We start from the raw sequence: 6,000 nt of genomic DNA on the forward strand, positions 1-6,000 counted from the left end.
TCCCTTATTAAGGAAGGCACACTCCACTTGAGTAAAATCATTATTTCCCCCTGGAAGCTGAACTTTGACATCCCTTGACTGATTTATTACTTCTACAGCAGCTGGCAAAAGGCAGCACTTGGGTAGGCACTGGGTGCTACCTCAGGGCAGGCACTGATGTTGCTAGTTATCCTTCATGATGTTCCTTATTAACAATCAAATACTAAGTACATTAGTGGAGTACCAATACCTGCAGGACATCTGATTCCCCAGAATCTACAAATCAAACCTTTCTCTGTGCCTCCCAGGCTCTCTGTGCCTGTGTCTTTTTGCTGAGGGACTTGAGGACTCCTTCACAAAGACATGTAGGCATTTATTTCCCAAACCAGCTTCCATGGGAGTTGGGCACTGAAAAAGATGAGCCCCCCCCAGTTTTTAGGGAACCGTACCTCATTCTTGCTCACGTCAAGACTTACTGGCTATCTTTCACCCGAGGGGCTAGCAGCGTATGGGAGCTCTGCTAGGGAAGCCAGACAAAAGGCAGGTTCTGAAAGAAGGTGAGTGGAACAATAGGGTAGGAAGGACTTGTAGGGGCAGGTTGGATGGCATTAAGTCCAAGCAGAGCGTGCAAGGGAGGAGAATGAGCCTTTAAAATGGTCAGGTTCTGTTAAAAGTGTGTCCCTAAAACATTAACTCCCTTGTGCCCCCTCAGGCAGCTTCCTTAACACTCCTGATACCGTACATTACTTTAATACCCAGAACCTCAGATGTGTATTAGGAAGCAAGAAGAGATTAAGGGTGTCTCTTTCTTGCACCTATAAGGTCTCTCCTCGTGACAGCTGTCCAGAGTCACAGGTGCTGGCAGACAGATGGAGTGGTTTTGGTCATTTTTCGTGTATACAATAACACACCTTATGTTTATAATCCTTTTCTATTGGAAAGCACTTCCCCAAGAGGGTCTGGATGTCCCCAGCTCCCCCTCCTCATAGTGAAGGAGGGTGGCATAAAGTCTTGGACAAGGACCATCTTTTTGTTTTATGTTCAAGAATATTTAAGTTCAAGTCCGAGTTTATGCTGAAGTCCAAGGATCTGAGCAACGGTTTCTACCTGCTCCTGCCATCTGAAGAGAATAAATAACTCTCCCTTATCGTCACTGTTATGGAGGTGCAAGGGGAGATGGCAGAGGAAAAAGCAACAAGAAATCCAGTATCAAAAGTAACATCAAACACAGGCTTTTCTCAACCCCAGGAACTCCTTGCTCCAGCTGTAAGAATTTGCTGCTTTGTAATTTCCTTGGACTCCAATGAATCCAAAGAAAGAAAGAAGGAGAAGAACAGTAATAAGAACTGGATGCAGGAGATAATAGCAGATGGACAACTTGCACCGAGTGCCCGTGGATTTTATTATGCTGCTTACAGGATGAGAACTATTTGACCAACAGAAAATACTGCAACCGATAAAGGCCCTTACACCAACAGCAAAATACAGTACAGGTTAGAGTGGCAATAGGCCCTTCTATGAAGGCAAAACCAGCATGGTGGTATGGGAGACAGCAGCCCGTCTTGACCTCACTGAGGAAAACAGACATCATAAGGACTCCCGTTTGTTCCATGAGGACCAGATAGCACAGAACACAGGAGAAAAGTAGAGGCAGATGGCCATGTGTGAGGAGGGAATATTACTGTGGGAAAAACCTGCATCAGAAGGGAAGAATACAGAGAAAGAGGAGTGCAGAGAGAGGAACATCTGCAGAGAGAAAAGAGGACATAGACCCAAAGTGGGAAGAATCTGCAAAATCTGATATATCGTCTTCATTCATGCTTTTGTCAATATCCAGAACTGAATATGATTGTGGATCTGCGAAACCCCCACAAAAGTATTCTGTATACCTTGAATGGTATTAGATCGGCTCTTGTATCTTCTGAAGCTGCCAATTACTGATGCTTTCCATGCTTGCCTGGCTTTCCTTTCTTCACTCTTCAGTTTCATAGATATGACAAATATATTTCAAACGTACAATCAAAAAATAATCTGAACTGTGAACTGCACAACAATAAAACAATCACCAACATCGTGTAAATAAGAGCAGTAGTATTAACTGTATGGGGAAGTGCAATATTGTGGCTTTTTCTGTTTGGCAACTATTTAGAAAAACTACTCATACGGAACAGTAAGCATGTATTAAAAAGCCTCTACTAAATCACACAAATGAGTCAGTCCAATGTACCACTTGTGACTCACAGATGATCTGCAGTGGCAACAAATAAGCCGCATTGAAGATGCTGCCTTCCAGATGAAATACAACCCTTAATTTGCAGTTCCTAATGATGACCCATCACTTCTTGCTCTAATTACCAGAGGCATTAAGTCTGTTGCATTAGCTGAAGCATGTACTTGGGTCAAGAGAGACTACCAAAACAAATCATCCCAGTAGATTTAATAATCTCTGACAGTTCTCTTGCCTTCTTAAACTGTTGCCCCATTTCTCCCCATTAGTGGATTAAGTGACTGTACAAAATGAGTAATTGTAGCTTGAATCCCCTGTAACATTTATGCTGTAACAGACTTTAGCAGTGATGGTTCAGTACTGTTCAGTCTCCATTCAGAAGATACTAGCATAACATAATCAGGCTTTTTGGGGGCACAAGTTCTGTGAATTTATTTAGGTTTTTTTCACTTTGTCTTTTAACAAGTAGATACGGGCAAAGGGGATGCTTCAATGACAAAAGCCTGGGATGGACTACAGGGAAAAGAAAGTGCTGCTAATTCACTGTGACAGCATCAGAATCACATATGGATGCCAAATTGAAATGCTTCTCCACTCATTCCCACCCCTCACCGATCAATACTTGGCAGGCTCAAAAATGCTCCAAATGCCTATGCTGCTTGTTCTCGCTGCCACACGTTTTCACATTAGCCTTGGGCCTGCACTTCATATCAAGTAAGTTAAAGGTTTATATCCTTTCCAAACTAAGCACAGCATTGGATCAGGTCCAGTAGTTTATCAACCCTGATATCTTTTTTCCATTCGTGGCCAGACCAGACATATCAGAAAAAGGCAGCTAGCTTTTGCTAGAAATGAGTTCTCTTAACCTGGGAAGAGTTTTGAAACCCAAAATTATTAAAATTATTTACAACTTGAATCTTTTCAGGCTGCAGCGTAGCATTTCCAAAGAAAGTGATCACTCCAGCATCACTAGCTGAGAATGCAGAAAATTCTGAAAATGCTGAGGTTATGATGCTGCTACTCACCACTGACCAGCCTCAACCAGCAAGTTCACAAGAATCCAGTCAGTTTTGCAGCTGGTGTTAAGCAAGCCACTGGGCAGCAAACATAAATCATACAGCAGGGCTTCTAGTATTGCCAAGATCACTGGCACCCAGTGTGGTGAGCTGTTCAGAGAGTCTGGAAATTTCCAAGTTCATAATGGTCAGCTCAGAGGGTGGCAGGGGGACGGGAAGGTGGGAGTTGTAGCTGCATCAGCTCTAAGGCTCCCAGGAGAGTTGACTGAGATGTTGGGCAGGAAAACTGGCATTTTGAGTTCTAAATCCACGTATTGTCCTCTGGAAGTTCACTGAAATAGTACAAATTCAGTGCATCATGATTTAAACATAAGGTATTCCACTAGACCATTTCCAAGCATCTGCAAAGGATATTCTTCCTCTATCACTATGTTTTATCCATCACTAAACTACTACTGATCTATTGTTTCAATCAGGATGTCCCACCATCTTAAAAAACTACCTGTGGCCAACATTCATAAAACCAGGAGCCTTCCAGCACTTTTATTTATATGCCTAGGTAAATGGCCTGAACGCCAGAAAGGAAATACTCAATACCAAGAAGCTCTCACGGATTTAAACACATGGTTAGAAGAACGGCATCTGGAGAAAACACGGTGTTTGGCAGAGCACAGTGCAACTGGAAAAACATTTAGCACTGGAAGCCTTGGCAAGTGAGAAAAAGCTGCCTCATTTTTGATCTCAGCATAGGTTTGCTTGGCTCTTGGTAGACTGATTATTTTCAGCTGTCAAGAAAAGGACTTTAAATCTAGAAGCACGGTAACTCTGGGAGAGACAGACCACAGCTGAGATTTACAAGAGCCAAAACAAGAAGCATGCTTGCAGTGATGCTCTGTCTATACAAGAGGCTGAATCAGACTGGACCACAGCATTTCCAGGAGCTGGTATTTTTTCTGTGGCTGCCCTCCAGAGCGCAAACAATGTTAGCTTGTATTATTTTTACATTTTGCTGTTGTGTCCAAATTGATCCGATTCAGAACTTATTGCTTGAGTATATGGCAGTTTGAAGCAAATTGAATAAATCAACAGTGCTAAGTGAGAATAGTCACTCCAGCACAAAATCACTCGGGAGAGAGAAGACTCAGACTGGCATCCCTGTTTATGTGCTTCATCCAGCGACTGACTAGTAAAAAACATACAAGCGTTCCTTGGAGCCAGAACTAGAAACTAGGTCTCTCATCTCACAGGCCAATGACAGCTACGTACCCGTATTGCTTTCTCTTGATGAAAATATAATTATTGCAGAACGAATAGGTCAGCTTCAGCAAGCAGTTGAGAAGGGTCTCCAGACCCAAAGAGCCTGGTCCTTGGGAGCTACTTCTGAGTGCTAGGAGATACACTTCTAGGGGAGGGGAGTGAGATTAAAAAAAAAAAACAAAAAAGAAAAAAAAAAGAAAAAGAAAAAAAAGAAAAAAAAAACCAAAAAAGAAAAAAAAAGAAAAAGAAAAAAAAGAAAAAAAAAAAGAGTGAAGAGGGCTGGACAACCACATTCTGCAAGAGCCCAAACCATATTAAAGCAGCTGTGGTTTTGTACAATCTTGGTTAGCTGTATGGCCAATCTACTGTAAAAGCTGTCTGATCAAACTTCTCAGCTCGTGTCATCTCACACACACAGGTAACAGATATCAAACTTACAACTAATAGGCGATCCCTAGGTATGTCAACGTGGACACTGTGTTGTGTTCTGAGGCTAACATGGCATCAGGGAGAGGATGGAAAGGAGAAGCTGAAGAAGCAATCAGGATAAAGGAAGGTTTTGTCAGTATATCTGTAGAAGTGTCTCAAGAAAAGCATGAGGAAAGGGCAAGACAGCTGCATGCTTTGGGTGGGAAGAAAGGAGAGGAGGAGAGAATCATTGAGACTCTATAGTGCAAGGGCCCGGAGAGAAACAATTGCTGTGAGGGAAGAATTACTATACAGACAAGAATGAGAGCACCAGGAGAACTGAGAAAAGAGATGCTCTTCATTAGAAGTATGATATATGTATCACAAAGCAGATCAAGAGATTCAGCAGAAACTAGTGAGAACCAGCCTTGCCTAAGAATTTCAACAGAGCCTTCAGTCAAGTCTTTTCAGAGAATTTCTAGACAGATCAGATCATGACCCTGCATTGCTACACACTCCAGCTTCAGTCACTGGAAAATGAGCTAACAGCCTCCAGTCCAAGCTGTGTCTGGCAAATATGTATGCTATTCTTTTAGTCAGGGACTTCTAAAAACTTGTCAAGAGCAGGCAGCAGGAGAAAGGAGGAATGCAATTGCATTCTTCAAGCAAACACTTCCTCCTCTATCTTAGACCATAAAACTGTACAGCTTCAAGCTAATCCCCATAATCAGCTGCCCAGCTGTTTCCACTTTATTGGCTGTTTTGTGCAGTCAAAGCCAAATTGCCAAAGGGAGAGGGTCAATCATTTGCGCTGCATCTGCTCCAGGCAGTGATAGGACAAAGGGTAGATATTTAGGGCTAGAACTAGTTGAATGCAGATACAGGGCACTGAAAGGAGGAGTGAGGGAGGAGAAACAATCCTGCAATAAAAGCACTGGGAACATGCAGAATAAGTTGCTTGGCCAGGCTAGTGCTTGAAGGCGCAAGCCATCTCTTCGCACCTTGGGCTTTCATGGAGGGAGGGGAGGGCAGGCAGATGCGTGTATGCGTGTGTGTGTCTGTATTTAGGAGGGGAAACGAGGTGAATAAAGCTACCAGTCGTCTGGTAGGAGA

This window comes from Aquila chrysaetos, chromosome 7 (assembly GCF_900496995.4).
Source record: "Aquila chrysaetos chrysaetos chromosome 7, bAquChr1.4, whole genome shotgun sequence".
In the NCBI taxonomy this organism is placed as follows: Eukaryota; Metazoa; Chordata; class Aves; order Accipitriformes; family Accipitridae; genus Aquila; species Aquila chrysaetos.